This window comes from Oncorhynchus tshawytscha, linkage group LG08 (assembly GCF_018296145.1).
Source record: "Oncorhynchus tshawytscha isolate Ot180627B linkage group LG08, Otsh_v2.0, whole genome shotgun sequence".
Classification (NCBI taxonomy): domain Eukaryota; kingdom Metazoa; phylum Chordata; class Actinopteri; order Salmoniformes; family Salmonidae; genus Oncorhynchus; species Oncorhynchus tshawytscha.
Genome location: NC_056436.1, coordinates 87,649,565 through 87,666,942, shown reverse-complemented (window position 1 = coordinate 87,666,942; position 17,378 = coordinate 87,649,565). Strand labels below are relative to the sequence as shown.

Below are 17,378 nucleotides of genomic sequence, written 5' to 3'. Positions count from 1 at the left end.
TGGTGTGGAGGCAGAATGGTGTAGAGGCAGAGTTGTGTAGAGGCAGATGCAGAGTGGTGAGGAAGCAGAGGCAGAGTGGTGTGGAGGCAGAGTGGTGTAGAAGCAGAGTGGTGTGGAGGCAGAGTGGTGTAGAAGCAGAGTGGTGTAGAAGCAGAGTGGTGTAGAGGCAGAGTGGTGTAGAGGCAGAGTGGTGTGGAGGCAGAGGCAGAGTGGCGTGGAGGCAAAGTGGCGTAGAGGCAAATTGGCGTGGAGGCAGAGTGGCGTGGAGGCAGAGTGGTGTAGAGGCAGAGTGGTGTAGAGGCATTTACAGGCTAGCATTGGACAGAGATGGAGAGAGAGAGAGAGAGACAGAGAGAGAGAGAGAGACAGAGAGAGAGAGAGAGAGAGAGAGAGACAGAGAGAGAGAGACAGAGAGAGAGAGAGAGAGAGAGACAGAGAGACAGAGAGAGAGAGAGAGAGAGAGAGAGAGAGAGAGAGAGAGAGAGAGAGAGAGAGAGACAGAGAGAGAGAGACAGAGAGAGAGAGAGAGAGACAGAGAGAGAGACAGAGAGAGAGACAGAGAGAGAGACAGAGAGAGAGAGAGAGAGAGACAGAGAGACAGAGAGAGAGAGACAGAGAGAGAGAGAGAGAGAGAGAGGGCATTAGTCAGCCATGCTGACCCCAGGAAAATATTCCACAAATTTCCTATGCTCCGTCAACAGCAGGGAGCTAAGCCCTCCACCTCCGTCAGACTCCAGCTTCTACTGTTCCTGCTCCCTAGTACCTGAGTCATATCTACTGCAACCAATCAGAGATCTCATTAGAACATCTCATTGCATCATCACTCTCAGGACAGGTAGTCAGACGTCACCCACGGTAGCGTCAGGCTGGAGTGAAAGTAATACGGCCTCTTCAGAATATAACTAATGCTCCTAGAGGGGACTAAAAAAAACACAGGAAACAGTAGGAGACAAAAAGCAGCAGGAGGATGTGGAATCTGACAGCAACAAGAGGTGGATTTGATCTGATTAAAACAGTGCATGCATGGGTTCGATCTCAGAAGTACCCGGGGATGCAAGATGCTCCTATAACAAAGCAGACAGAGCAACTCCATAAGCTTTAAGGAGATTACACGTAGACTCAGAATAGGCTAAAATTGTCTCCATGTAATTCCAACCCTAAGGGCACTGTAACACAAATTACATTGTGGCCTGTGTAGGGCAGTGTAGTGAGACAGAGGGGACTGAGGCTGGGGCTGGTCCCAAGTGGCACCCTACCCCCCTATATAGTGCACTACTTTTGTTTTGACCAGTGCCCTATCGGACCTTACAGGATATAGGGAATAGGGTGCCATTTTAGACGGAGTGTGAGACTGAGGGGAGAGTACCCCAGACACTACATGTCCACTCTGTAGGCTTGACCTCTATCACGGCTCTGCTGGCTCCGCTCTGTCTGTCTGGGGAATGGGGGCTCTTTCTGTCTTACTCATTTGCTCTGTCTCTCTCTCTGTCCCTCTTTCTCTCTCTCTCTCTCAATTCAAGGGGCTTTATTGGCATGGGAAACTTATGTTTACATTGCCAAAGTAAGTGAAATATATAATAAACAGAAGTGAAAATAAAAATTGTAAAATGAACAGTAAACATTACACTCACAAAGTTCCAAAAGAATAAAGACATTACAAATGTCATATTATGTATATACGTATACAGTGTTATAATGATGTGCAAATAGCTAAAGTACAAAAAGAAACATAAATATGGGTTGTATTTACAATGGTGTTTGTTCTTCACTGGTTGCCCTTTTCTTGCGGCAACAATCTTGCTGCTGTGAGCCATTGGGCTCCCGAGTGGCGCAGAGGTCTAAGGCACTGCATCTCAGTGCTAGAGGCGTCACTACAGTCCCTGGTTTGATTCCAGGCTGTATCACAACCGACTGATTAGGAGTCCCATAGTGCGGCGCCCAATTGGCCCAGCGTCATCCGGGTTTGGCCAGGGTGGGCCGTCATTGTATATAATACTTTGTTCTTAAACTGACTTGCCTAGTTAAATAAAGGTTAAATATAAAATATATACCAAATAGATATGGGTTTATCAACATTTGATTTGTTTTCAAATTCTTTGTGGATCTGTGTAATCTGAGGGAATATGTGTCTCTAATGTGGTCATACATTTGGCAGGAGGTTAGGAAGTGCAGCTCAGTTTCCACCTCATTTTGTGGGAATTTTGTGGGAATTTTGTGGCCTGAAAGGGTCCTCATCTGTCCCGAAAAGGGAACCCTTTTTTTGTTCCAAGGAGAACTTTTTTTTTTTTTGACGTAGAACCCTTTTGGGTTCCATGTAGAACCCTCTGTGGAAAGGGTTCTTACATGGAACCCTAAAGGGTTCTACCTGGAATCGTAAAGGATTCTTCAAAGGGTTCTCCTGTGTGGGACAATCAAGGAATTCTTTTAGGTTGTAGATAGTACTGCCATCAGTACTGTAGTCCATGACCTTTACAGGTTCAATGTGCTACTGACTACATGGGTAGACTAGAGACTACCAGACAGGAGGCGAGAATGAATCAATGACATTTGGAGCTGTGTAATTTCTTTTAGATTCATACCTGTGTCCCAAATGGCACACCCTTTTCTCTTTATAGTGCACTACTTGCAGTGCACTATATAGGGAGTAGGGGGCCATTTGGGATGCCGGCTCAGTGTGAATAATTTACATGAGGATTTGCCTTGTCTGACATTTCAATACAGTAGCTAGTTGTCGGGTTTTGATTAGGGTAGATTGTGGTTTCTGTTTCTGTCAGTGTAGTTTTCTTATCTTGCTGTTTTACCAGCAATCCTGCTTTTTAAAACAATCCACTAATTATTCCAGAGGCAGAACTCTTTGTTGATCATTAGTTATGTAGCGCTGTTCTGTTCTTCTGTTGTGTTCTTCTGTTCTTCTGTTGTGTTCTTCTGTTGTGTTCTTCTGTTCTTCTGTTCTGTTCTTCTGTTTGTTCTTCTGTTCTTCTGTTCTGTTCTTCTGTTGTGTTCTTCTGTTCTTCTGTTCTGTTCTTCTGTTGTGTTCTTCTGTTCTTCTGTTCTGTTCTTCTGTTGTGTTCTTCTGTTCTTCTGTTGTGTTCTTCTGTTGTGTTCTTCTGTTCTTCTGTTCTGTTCTTCTGTTGTGTTCTTCTGTTCTTCTGTTCTGTTCTTCTGTTGTGTTCTTCTGTTGTGTTCTTCTGTTGTGTTCTTCTGTTCTGTTCTTCTGTTCTTCTGTTGTGTTCTTCTGTTCTGTTCTTCTGTTCTGTTCTTCTGTTGTGTTCTTCTGTTCTTCTGTGTGTCTTCTGTTGTGTTCTTCTGTTCTTCTGTTGTGTTCTTCTGTTCTTCTGTTGTGTTCTTCTGTTCTTCTGTTGTGTTCTTCTGTTGTGTTCTTCTGTTCTTCTTCTGTTCTTCTGTTGTGTTCTTCTGTTGTTTCTTCTGTTCTTCTGTTCTGTTCTTCTGTTGTGTTCTTCTGTTCTGTTGTTCTTCCTCTGTTGTGTCTTCTTTGTGTTCTTCTGTTGTGTTCTTCTGTTCTTCTGTTGTTCTTCTGTTGTGTTCTTCTGTTGTGTTCTTCTGTTCTTCTGTTCTTCTGTTCTTCTGTTCTTCTGTTCTTCTGTTGTGTTCTTCTGTTGTGTTCTTCTGTTCTTCTTTGTGTTCTTCTGTTCTTCTGTTCTTTCTTTCTTCTGTTGTGTTCTTCTGTTGTGTTCCTCTGTTGTGTTCTTCTGTTGTATTCTTCTGTTCTTCTGTTCTTCTGTTCTTCTGTTTCTGTTCTTCTGTTGTGTTCTTCTGTTCTGTTCTTCTGTTCTTGTTCTTCTGTTGTGTTCTTCTGTTGTGTTCTTCTGTTGTGTTCTTCTGTTGTGTTCTTCTGTTCTTCTGTTCTTCTGTTCTTCTGTTCTGTTCTTCTGTTCTTCTGTTGTGTCTTCTGTTGTGTTCTTCTGTTCTTCTGTTGTGTTCTTCTGTTCTTCTGTTCTTCTTCTGTTCTTCTGTTGTGTTCTTCTGTTGTGTTCTTCTGTTTTGTTCTTCTGTTCTTCTGTTGTGTTCTTCTGTTGTGTTCTTCTGTTCTTCTGTTCTGTTCTTCTGTTCTGTTCTTCTGGTGTGTTCTTCTGTTGTGTTCTCATGTTGTGTTCTTCTGTTCTTCTGTTGTGTTCTTCTCTGTCCTGGCATCCCAGTAGATGAATGTAGCAGCTCTTCTCTGTCCTGGCATCCCAATGGATGAATGTAGCAGAGATACCCAGTCAAGGTTCTTCTCTGTCCTGGCAGGTCCACAGCCCTTTTGGAAAAAACTAGGTCCAGAGACATGTTGGACAAAACTAGGTCCAGAGACATGTTGGACAAAACTAGGTCCAGAGACATGTTGGACAAAACTAGGTCCAGAGACATGTTGGACAAAACTAGGTCCAGAGTATGACTGTGACAGTGAGTAGCTCCGGAGACATGTTGGACAAAACTAGGTCCAGAGACATGTTGGACAAAACTAGGTCCGGAGACATGTTGGACAAAACTAGGTCCAGAGTATGACTGTGACAGTGAGTAGGTCCGGAGACATGTTGGACAAAACCCACTGTGTCGATGATGGCTCCGAAAGCCTTTTGGAGTGGGTCTGTGGACTTTTCCATGTGAATATTAAAGTCACCAAAGATTAGAATATTATCTGCTATGACTACAAGGTCTGATAGGAATTCAGGGAACTCAGAGAGGAACGCTGTATGTGGCCCAGGAGGCCTGTAAACAGTAGCTATAAAAAGTGATTGAGTAGGCTGCATAGATTTCATGACTAGAAGCTCAAAAGACCAAAACGTAGTTTTTGATTTTGTAAATTTAAATGTGCTATCGTAAATGTTAGCAACACCTCCGCCTTTGCGGGATGTGCAGGGGATATGGTCACTAGTGTAACCAGGAGGTGAGGCCTCATTTAACACAGTAAATTTGTCAGGCTTAAGCCATGTTTCAGACTATGACTGCCTTGGAAGTAGTAGCCCTATTTTGAGATGTAATTAAAGAGTAAAAAAAAACGTAAAGGTGGCAGGTAGCAAAGTAAGGTTAGCAACAAACCGCTCAGCAGCACGTCTACAAATCTGTTAGGGGACCAAGGCCCTCTGCTAGGGCACCAAGGCCATCTGCTAGGGCACCAAGGCCCTCTGCTAGGGCACCAAGGCCCTCTACCAGGACAGCAAGGCCATCTGCTAGGGCACCAAGGCCCTCTGCTAGGGCACCAAGGCCCTCTGCTAGGGCACCAAGGCCCTCTACCAGGGCACCAAGGCCCTCTACCAGGGCACCAAGGCCCTCTGCTAGGGCACCAAGGCCCTCTACCAGGGCAACAGGGCCCTCTACCAGGGCACCAAGGCCCTCTGCTAGGGCACCAAGGCCCTCTACCAGGGCAGCAAGGCCCTCTACCAGGGCACCAAGGCCCTCTACCAGGGCAGCAAGGCCCTCTGCTAGGGCACCAAGGCCCTCTGCTAGGGCACCAAGGCCCTCTGCTAGGGCACCAAGGCCCACTGCTAGGGCAGCAAAGCCCTCTACCAGGGCAGCAAGGCCCTCTACCAGGGCAGCAAGGCCCTCTACCAGGGCAGCAAGGCCCCAGGGCACCAAGACCCTCTACCAGGGCAGCAAGGCCCTCTGCCATCCTACATGTCGAAGTGTAGGTGAAAGCCTATTGTATTGACTACAGTCTGTCATGTCCACACCGATGCTGACAGGAGGAAGGCGCCAGAAAATGTAGCCAAACTTTAATAACATTTAACTACATAAACAGTATATAGACTAGTCATGTTTGACAAATGTCACGGAAGCTCATTATAAACATCTAAAGGCTTGATTCTGTCGACATACATCAGGCTTGATTCTGTCAACGTACTAGAGGCTTGATTCTGTCAACGTACTAGAGGCTTGATTCTGTCAACGTACTAGAGGCTTGATTCTGTCAACGTACTAGAGGCTTGATTCTGTTGACGTTCTAGACGCTTGATTCTGTCGACGTTCTAGAGGCTTGATTCTGTCGACGTTCTAGAGGCTTGATTCTGTCGACATACTATACGCTTGATTCTGTCGACATACTAGACGCTTGATTCTGTCGATATACTCAACGCTTGATTCTGTCGACGTTCTAGAGGCTTGATTCTGTCGACGTTCTAAAGGCTTGATTCTGTCAACATTCTAGAGGCTTGATTCTGTCGACGTTCTAGAGGCTTGATGCTGTCGACGTTCTAGAGGCTTGATTCTGTCAACATTCTAGAGGCTTGATTCTGTCGATATACCCGACGCTTGATTCTGTCGACGTTCTAGAGGCTTGATTCTGCCGACGTTCTAGAGGCTTGATTCTGTCAACATTCTAGAGGCTTGATTCTGTCGACATTCTAGAGGCTTGATTCTGTCGACATTCTAGAGGCTTGATTCTGTCGACGTTCTAGAGGCTTGATTCTGTCGACATTCTAGAGGCTTGATTCTGTCGACATTCTAGAGGCTTGATTCTGTCGACGTACATCAGGCTTGACAACCCATCTAGTTTGCGGTGCACTTTTGAGAACGGAGTTTTCCTTCTAATTGCATTTTGGAACATTTGCATTGATAGCCTTCTGCTGTGTACGCATTCCTGCGCTTATAACGTGAAGAAATAGTCTAATAATTATCCCCATTTAACCTCTACAGGATCAGTGTCCCTAAACCACGAAGGGTTGTTGCTAACGTGCGCTAATGTGACTAGAATGACGTTGTAAGTAACAGCCATCTTTCCGGGACATAGACATGTCTTATACGGGCAGAAAGCTTAAATTCTTGTTAATCTAACTGCACTGTCCAATTAACAGTAACTATTACAGTGAACAAACACCATGCTGTTGTTTGAGGAGACAACAACAACAAAACACTTCTATCATGGCAACTGGTTTGATACATTCACCTCTGGAGGTAAATAATGTACCTACATTCAGTAATCTGGCTCTAATTTGTCATCCTGAGGGTCCCAGATATAGAAGATATTTTTATTTGATAAAAATCCATTTTTAGATTTAAATGAAGGAACTGGGTTCTAGAAAAGAGAGGGAATATACCCCAGCCTGGGTTTATCAGGTGGTAGAGACAGCAGCCACCTCACTACACCAGCCTGGGTTTATCAGGTGGTAGAGACAGCAGCCACCTCACTACACCAGCCTTGGTTTATCAGGTGGTGGAGACAGCAGCCACCTCACTACACCAGCCTGGGTTTATCAGGTGGTAGAGACAGCAGCCACCTCACTACACCAGCCTGGGTTTATCAGGTGGTAGAGACAGCAGCCACCTCACTACACCAGCCTGGGTTTATCAGGTGATAGAGACAGCAGCCACCTCACTACACCAGCCTGGGTTTATCAGGTGGTAGAGACAGCAGCCACCTCACTACACCAGCCTGGGTTTATCAGGTGGTAGAGACAGCAGCCACCTCACTACACCAGCCTGGGTTTATCAGGTGGTAGAGACAGCAGCCACCTCACTACACCAGCCTTGGTTTATCAGGTGGTGGAGACAGCAGCCACCTCACTACACCAGCCTGGGCCTATCAGGTGGTAGAGACAGCAGCCACCTCACTACACCAGCCTGGGTTTATCAGGTGGTAGAGACAGCAGCCACCTCACGACACCAGCCTGGGTTTATCAGGTGGTAGAGACAGCAGCCACCTCACTACACCAGCCTGGGTTTATCAGGTGGTAGAGACAGCAGCCACCTCACTACACCAGCCTGGGTTTATTGCACATATTTCGTTTAATTTAGATCAACTCATATTTATCTAATCAAACTTCTTTTTGGGGATCTTTACACAGTTGTTCCTGTTGTAATAGACAAGTGAGGACATCCACAGTGGACATGGAAAATCCCATAGAAACACACACGTTTACACACACAGACACAGACACACGCAGACACACACAGTGTGTTGTGCTTTGTTTTCAAATCTGATCTCAAAAAGTAATTGTGTGCCTCCTCCGTACTGTTAAAGGACACAGGAGCCATAGGTTTCTGTTCTGTTGTGTCGCACACACACACACACACAGACACAGACACAGACACAGACACAGACACAGACGCCCACACACACCACCCACCCACACACACACACACACACACACACACACACACACACACACACACACACACACACACACACACACACACACACACACACACACACACACACACACACACACACGTGGAGCCTCAAACAGACCCTCCTGCAGTAGAAAAAGAGTAGTGTGTGGCCCTCTGTCTCTGTCATTGACGACATGTTGAAGTGGAGCTGCCACTGTGTTGTTGTATAGCAGATCTGTCTCCTCTTCCTTCCCCTACTCCACAACCTGACGTTCTGCCTGATTGAAAACAATCAGTTGTGTGGAATTGGCACAGAGGGCGGTGTGTGTTTTATGCTTTTCTCACTTTGTTTGCAGAATAATGAGCAGTTGTTGCAGAGTAAGTGGTTTCCAAGTGGTTGTTATTTTTTTTATTGTCTTCAAAGAAGCATTCATAAACAACAGGTTGTCTTCTCTCAGTGCTTTGTCGAAGGATATTCACATCTCCACTCTGAACATCAAACAGTCTTTATACGAAAGTTTGCAAGTTCAATTAAAATTGTCCTGTTGGGATACGAACACCCGGCTCTGAAACAGGTCGTTTCAAACACCCGGCTCTGAAACAGGTCGTTTCAAACACCCGGCTCTGAAACAGGTCGTTTCAAACACCCGGCTCTGAAACAGGTCGTTTCAAACACCCGGCTCTGAAACAGGTTGTGTCGTTTCAAACACCCGGCTCTGAAACAGGTCGTTTCAAACACCCGGCTCTGAAACAGGTCGTGTCGTTTCAAACACCTGGCTCTGAAACAGGTTGTGTCGTTTCAAACACCCGGCTCTGAAACAGGTCGTTTCAAACACCCGGCTCTGAAACAGGTCGTTTCAAACACCCGGCTCTGAAACAGGTCGTGTCGTTTCAAACACCTGGCTCTGAAACAGGTTGTGTCGTTTCAAACACCCGGCTCTGAAACAGGTCGTTTCAAACACCCGGCTCTGAAACAGGTCGTTTCAAACACCCGGCTCTGAAACAGGTCGTGTCGTTTCAAACACCCGGCTCTGAAACAGGTTGTGTCGTTTCAAACACCCGGCTCTGAAACAGGTCGTGTCGTTTCAAACACCCGGCTCTGAAACAGGTCGTGTCGTTTCAAACACCCGGCTCTGAAGTAGGTTGTGTCGTTTTGGTGACAGGTGTTTATGTTTTTGGACTCACCGGAGCAGACATTGGAGTTGTCATTTAAAGTCTAGTATGACAACAGACTGTATATGGCTTATGCTAGTACAGGTAGTCAACTGTGTTTTTGAATGTAGGGATGTTGACCATAAGCAACATGCCCGAAAATTGAGAAGGCAGAGGGTGGGACGCAGGTGGTCATCGTACCTCTACCTTGATATAAGAGATTCAGAGGACCCTTGTCAATTTCTTCTGGTCTGAACGACATTGGATGAAAGCTGCAGCCCTGTACCTGCCACTGCACAAGGATGGGCAAGGCCTGGTGGACGTATCATCTAGGATCATGGCTCTCTGGCTTCAACAGCCCCTCTGCAGAGACTGTTGTACAGTGATGGTTAAAGCAGCCCAGAGACTGTTGTACTGTGACTGTTCTAGCAGCCCAGAGACTGTTGTACAGTGATGGTTCAAGCAGCCCAGAGACTGTTGTACTGTGATGGTTCTAGCAGCCCAGAGACTGTTGTACAGTGACTGTTCTAGCAGCCCAGAGACTGTTGTACAGTAATGGTTCTAGCAGCCCAGAGACTGTTGTACAGTGACTGTTCTAGCAGCCCAGAGACTGTTGTACAGTGATGGTTCTAGCAGCCCAGAGACTGTTGTACAGTGAAGGTTCTAGCAGCCCAGAGACTGTTGTACAGTGATGGTTCTAGCAGCCCAGAGACTGTTGTACAGTGATGGTTCTAGCAGCCCAGAGACTGTTGTACAGTGATGGTTCTAGCAGCCCAGAGACTGTTGTACAGTGATGGTTCTAGCAGCCCAGAGACTGTTGTACAGTGATGGTTCTAGCAGCCCAGAGACTGTTGTACAGTGATGGTTCTAGCAGCCCAGAGACTGTTGTACAGTGATGGTTTTAGTAGCCCAGAGACTGTTGTACAGTGACGTTCTAAATGGGTCAATACAGACTACACATTGATGAGGAGAGCGGGCTTTTGGGGCTTAGACAAGCACCTTTTCCTCAGCTAGAGGGGGGTGATGTGTCTGGCCTGACTCCATTCTATGAGTCTGTTATGCAGGCGTCGAGAGTTTGACATGTCCCGTAAGGCCACCAGGGATGTGGCTTTTTGAAGAACCTCTTTTTTTATAACACTGCTATCCAGTCCCCTGCTGTGGGTTCAGCCAGCCTACGTTCATCGTACCAAGCTAGGTCATCTGATGCGGAGCAGGAGCAGATCATTGGGAGAAACCACAGACAAAGGACAGTGAGACACAGGCTTTATCTTGGACACATGAAATGTAGGATGGATACGGAGGATGCGGGGCAACAGAAGATGAACAGCAGAGGGGCTAAGGATTTTAGAGATGGCAAAAGGGCAAATGCAATGGGGGGAAAGTTTACGCTATTCCACTCGAAGGGTCCCGAGTGGACAGCCATACCCTCTGCCCGAGCCGATAGCGGGGAGCAGGGGTCCTGTTGCGATACGCTTGTCGCCGATACCTAGATGTGGTATTCAAGAGAGAGACCAGGTGACAGCGGCGGATGAACATCTGGGTAGAGGGTATGCTGACTTCTTCTTCTTGCTCAGGGAAGAGCGGGGGCTGAACACTCAAAGGACGAGAGACCAGTGGTCAAGCGGGGAAGGGTGTTACGGGCATATTCCACCCGAGTTGCTGACAACGTCTCCAGGTCCTGATTGACTCGCTCATACTGGCCGTTAGGTTGGGGGTGAAAACCAGAGGATACGCTGGCTGACGACCCAATGAAGGGAGAGAACGCCTTCGAGAAACTGGATGAAAACTGGGGACCACGATCGGAGACCATGTCGAATGGAAGTCCAACGGCCCAGAAGACGTGCTGCACCATGAGTTGAGCCGTCTCCTTGGGGAATAAAATGCGTAGCTTTAGAACACCTAACCACCACCGTCAGGATAGTAGTGTTGCCGACTGACGGAGGAAGCCCAGTAACAAAGTCCAGGGATATATGGGATCAGGGGCGGTAAGGAACAGGAAGTGGTTGAAGAAGGCCAGCCGGAGCTTCCCGGGGAGTCTTATTTTGTGCACACAGTGCAGGTGGCGATGAATGTGGAGACATCCGGCACCATGGAAGGCCACCAAAAGCATCGTTGGACGAAATCCAGGGTCTGACAGGAGCCTTGATGGCAGGTTAGTCTTGAGGAATGTGCCCATTCCAAGGACCGAGGAACATGCAGAGTCCGGGACAAACATCCAGTTAGCCGGACCCCCCTTGGCTTCCGGCTGGGAAGACTTATGAATGCTTTATACTCCAGACGACTGCAGCCGCTAGGCAGGAGGTAGGGAGGATGGTCTCGGGGTAAGACAGAGTAGCAGCGGGGCAATACAACTGTGATAGTCCGTCAAGCTTCATGTTCTTGGACCCCGGGCTGTAGGAGAGAGTGAAAATGAAACGAGTGAATAACAGGGCCCAACGAGCCTGCCTAGAGTTGAGGCACTTGGCGGTGCGGAGATATTCCAGAATCCAGATTCCACACTAAGAATGGGTGTTTTGCCCCCTCCAACCAGTGCCTCCACTTCTCCAACGCCATCTTGACGGCAAAGAGTTCTCGATTTTCCACATCATAGTTCCTCTCAGCAGGGGTAAGACGATGGGAGAGGAAGGTGCCTGGGTGCAGTTTTTGGTCCTGGGCAGAACTCTGGGACAGGACGGCCCCCACTCTGACATCCGAGGCGTCGACCTCCACCACAAACTGACGGGACAGGTCTGGATGGATTAAGATAGGGGCTGTAGTGAATCGACTTTTGAGGTCCGAGAATGCCTGGTTAGCTGCTGGAGACCATGTGAAGGGAACTTTGGGAGAGGTGAGTGCTGAGAAGCACTGTAAACCTGGATGAAGCTGCGGTAGAAATGAGCAAAACCCAGGAAACGTTGCAGCTGCAGTCTGGTTGTGGGTTGAGGCCAATCCACCACCGCTCTCACCTTGTCTGGATCTATCTGTATATGTCCTGCATCGATGACATATCCTAGGAAGGAGATGGTAGAGAGATGGAAATCATACTTATCAGATCAAAATCAAATCAAATTTTATTGGTCACATACACATGATTAGCAGATTTTAAATGAATTTGAATGTAGCTAAATGCTTGTGCTTCTAGTTCTGGCCATGCAGTAACATCTAATAAGTAATCTAACAATTTCACAAAAACTACCTTATACACACAAGTGTAATTGAATGAATAAGAATATGTACATATAAATATTTGGCAAGATGCAATAGATGGTATAGAGTACAGTATATACATATGAGATGAGTAATGTAGGGTATGTAAACATTATATAAAGTGGCATTGTTTAAAGTGGCTAGTGATACATTTATTACATCCAATGTTTTATTATTACAGTGGCTACAGTTGAGTCAGTATGTTGGCAGCAGCCACCCAATGTTAGTGGTGGCTGCTTAACAGTCTGATGGCCTTGAGATAGAAGCTGTTTTTCAGTCTCTCGGTCCCAGCTTTGATGCACCTGTACTGACCTCGCCTTCTGGATGATAGCGGGGTGAACAGGCAGTGGCTCGGGTGGTTGTTGTCGTTGATGATCTTTTTGGGCTTCCTGTGACATCGGGTGGTGTAGGTGTCCTGGAGGGCAGGTAGTTTGCCCCCTGTGATGCGTTGTGCAGACCTCACTACCCTCTGGAGAGCCTTGCGGTTGTGGGCGGAGCAGTTGCCGTACCAGGCAGTGATACAGCCCGACAGGATGCTCTCGATTGTGCATCTGTAAAAGTTTGTGAGTGTTGTTGGTGATAAGCCAAATTTCTTCAGCCCCCTGAGGTGGAAGAGGTGCTGTTGCGCCTTCTTCACCACGCTGTCTGTGTGGGTGGATCACTTCAGTTTTTCCGTGATGTGTACGCCGAGGAACTTAAAGCGTTCCACCTTCTCCACTACTGTCCTGTTGATGTGGATAGGGGGCTGCTCCCTCTGCTGTTTCCTGAAGTCCACAATCATCTCTTTTGTTTTGTTGACGTTGAGTGTGAGGTTATTTTCCTGACACGACACTCTGAGGGCCCTCATCTCCTCCCTGTAGGTCATCTCATCGTTGTTGGTAATCAAGCCTACCACTGTAGTGTCATCTGCAAACTTGATGATTGAGTTGGAGGTGTGCATGGCCACACAGTCATGGGTGAACAGGGGAGACAGGAGAGGGCTGAGCACCCACCCTTGTGGGGCCCCGGTGTTGAGGGGGTGGAGATGTTGTTTCCTACCCTCACCACCTGGGGTGTCCCGTCAAGAAGTCCATGACCCAGTTGCATAGGGCGGGGTCGAAACCCAGGGTCTCGAGCTTAATTATGAGTTTGGAGGGTACTATGGTGTTAAATGCTTAGCTGTAGTCGATGAACAGCATTCTTACATGGGTATTCCTCTTGTCCAGATGGGTTAGGGCAGTGTGCAGTGTGATGGTGACTGCGTCGTCTGTGGACCTATTGGGGCGGTAAGCAAATTGGAGTGGGTCTAGGGTGACAGGTAGGGTGGAGGTGATATGATCCTTGACTAGTATCTCAAAGCACTTCATGATGACGGAAGTGAGTGCTAAGGGGCGATTATCATTTAGCTCAGTTACCTTAGCTTTCTTGGGAACAGGAACAATGGTGGCCCTCTTTAAGCATGTGGGAACAGCAGAATGGGATTGGGATTGATTGAATGTGTCCGTAAACACCCCAGCATGCTGGTCTGCGCATGCCCTGAGGACGCGGCTAGGGATGCCATCTGGGCCGGCAGCCTTGCGAGGGTTAACACATTTAAATGTTTTACTCTTGTTGGCTGCAGTGAAGCAGAGCCTGCAGGTTTTGGTAGCGGGCCATGTCGGTGGCACTGTTTTGTTCTCAAAGTGAGCAAAGAAGTTGTTTAGTTTGTCTGGGATCAAGACATCGGGGTCTGCGACGGGGCTGGTTTTCTTTTTGTAGTCCGTGATTGACTATAGATCCTGCCACATACCTCTCGTGTCCGAGCCGTTGAATTACAACTCTACTTTGTCTCTATACCTACGCTTAGCTTGTTTGATTGCCTTATCCGTCTTAACAAAAAAGCTGGTTCTCCAGGAGACGCTGAAGGACTTGTCGGACGTGTTCTTGAGCTGAACGGGAAAAGATAAGGATTTCGTCGAGGTCGACAAACAGGAACCGGTTCAGCATTTCCCGGAGCACATTGTTGATCAGGGACTGGAACACCGTGGGAGCATTGGTCAGTACGAATGGCATAACTAAGTACTCATAGTGCCCGCTAGCCATGTTAAAGGCTGTTCTCCCTCCCGTATCCGAACCAGATGGTAGGCGTTCCGGATGTCCAACTTAGAGAAGATGGTCATTCCCTGAAGAGTTTCGAAAGCCGAGGAGATGAGTGATAGAGGGTAATATTTTAACATTTCATTAATGCCCCTGTAGTTGGGTGCAGAGTTTTGTCCTTCTTCTCCACGAAGAAATACCCTGCGCTGGCGGACGAGGCCAATGGACAAATACTCCCTGAACGAGAGAGTTCTCAATGTACTCCTCCATAGCCTTTGTCTCTGGACCTGACAGGGAGTAAAGCCGGCTCCCGAGAGGGTGTAGTGCCCGGGAGAAGGTCAATGGCGCAGTCGTAGGGTCCATGCGGAGGGAGAGACCTAGCACGGGCCTTGTTGAATGTTTTCTCAGAGGTCCAGGTACTCAGGGGTAATGGCGGAGCGATCTAAGGATTCTCTCAAGCCTGCAGGATGATGTCCCAGGTCAGGCTGGGCCGACTTAAGATGATGAGTATGGCGGGCTCCAACCCACGATAGAACCAGTAGCCCAGCCAGTCAGGGGATTGTGCTTCTGGAGCCATAAATATCCCAAAACCACAGGTACATGGGGAGATTCTATGAGCAGGAACTGCATAAACACACTGTGATTTCCTCGTAGGCCGATCGGAATCGTATTGCGGGTGACTCTGCCGATAGAGCGCCCATCCAGCACTCTGACATCCATGGGAATGGAGAGAATGGAGAGGGGGGTTGAGTGGAGATGTCCAGCTCCGACACCAAGGTAGCATCAATAAAGCTCTCATCAGCCCCAGAGTCAATGAGTACCTGGAGTGATTTGGCCTGGTCGCCTCACAACAAGGTGACATGGAGAAGGGTGCGAGTAATGGGGGATTGGAACATCCCCGTACGGCTCACCAGAGTACTCGTACCTTATGATGAGCATGGACATTTTAATGGACAGGTGGAAATATAAGGTCCTGTAGTCTCGCAATACAGACAGCTCCTGATGTTCAGTCTGCGTAAACGCTCATCCGGAGATAATCGAGCCCTTCCCAGTAGCTTGGGCTCTAGAGAAGACCGTCCTCGGCGATTCCCGTGAGCACTCGGGTGACTTTGGATTCTCTTAGAAATTAGTTCAAGCACTCGCCAACGTGCGAAAATACACCATGTAGTCTGTCAGTCTTGACGTAGCTGGAGCAATTTACGAGCAGCCTCTCTCCCAGACAACGGAGAATTGAACACCTTCCGTACTTCCTCCTCAAAGTCCTCCAGGCTGAGGCTGACAGGGAACTGTTGTCTCTCTCTCCTATTGAAAAAGCTACGGTCCGGTTGAAATATTATTGTAAAAACAACCTGAGGATTGTTTGACATATTTCTACGAACTTTACCGATACTATTTGGAATTTTCGTCTGCCCTTCATGACCTGCACGAGCCTGTGGATTTCTGAACAAAACTCGCCAAGCCAATGGAGGTTTTTGGATATAAAAATAATAATTATCGAACAAAAGGAACATGTATTGTGTAACTGGGAGTCTTGTGAGTGCAAACATCCGAAGATCATCAAAGGTAAGCAATTCATTTTATTGCTTTTCTGACTTTCGTGACCAATCTACTTTGCTGCTAGCTGTGTGTAATGTTTTGTCTGCTGAGAGAGATGTCCTAACATAAACACTTGGATAGCTTTTGCTGTAAAGCTTCTTTTTTTATCTGACACGCCAGGTGGATTAACAACAAGCTAAGCTCTGTTTTGCTATATTGCACTTGTGATTTCATGAAAATCAAATATTTTTAGAAATATCATTTGAATTTGGCGCTCTGCAATTCAACGGATGTTGATGAAAATGATCCCGCTAACGGGATGGGTGCATCAAGAGGTTAGAGTCTATGGATTCTTCAATTACATTGAGCTGATTTCTGACGAGCTGTTCCTTCTTTTTCCGTAGTGTATTTCTGTATGGTTTTAGTGATTCACCATAGAGGAAGGCGTAGACTCAGGATTTCTGGGTCCCTATGTTTTTGGTTGGATAGGTCTCTCAATGTCTTTCTTAGGCTTTTGCCTTCTTCGTCAAGCCATTTGTCATTGTTGTTCATTTCATCAGTTTCCTGTTTGACATTTATTTATTTATTAGGGAAGCTGATAGGTCAATTATGCTGTTTAGGATTTCTACTACCATGTTTACACCTTCACTATTACAGTGAAACGTTTTGTCCAGGAAGTTGTCTAAAAGGGATTTAATTTGTTGTTGCCTAATTGTGTTTTGGTTGGTTTCCACACTACTTTCCTTCCATCTATAGCATTTCTTAATGTTACTCAGTTCCTTTGATGCCTCATGATTGAGTATTGCTCTGTTCAAGTAGACTGTGATTTTGCTGTGATCTGATAGGAGTGTCACTGGGCTGACTGTGAACGCTCTGAGAGACTCTGGGTTGAGGTCAGTGATCAAGTAGTCTTCAGTACTGCTGCCAAGGGATGAGCTATAGGTGTACCTACCATAGGAGTCCCCTCGAAGCCTACCATTGACTATGTACATACCCAGCATGCGACAGAGCTGCAGGAATTGTGACCCACTTTTGTTGGTTATTTTGTCGTAGTTGTGCCTCGGGGGGCATATGGGGGAAGGAATGCTTTATTTGACCAAATAGGGCCATCTTCTGTATACCACCCCTACCTTGTCACAACACAACCGATTGGTTCAAATGCATTAAGAAGGAAGAAAATTCCACACATGTACTTTTAACAAGGCACCCCTGTTAATTGAAATGCATTCCAGGTGACTACCTCATACTATATACCTAATACTATGTATCTAATATGATGTACCTAATACTATGTATCTAATATGATGTAGCTAATACTATGTATCTAATATGATGTACCTAATACTATGTATCTAATATGATGTACCTACTACTATGTATCTAATATGATGTAGCTAATACTA

General features: G+C 46.8%; 1 protein-coding gene across 1 annotated transcript in view; it reads left to right on the top strand.

Annotated features, from left to right (window-relative positions):
• The window catches only part of LOC121847038 (netrin receptor UNC5A-like), a 275,293-nt gene that overhangs the window by 108,917 nt on the left and 148,998 nt on the right, over positions 1-17,378 (top strand). The window lies entirely within an intron of this gene.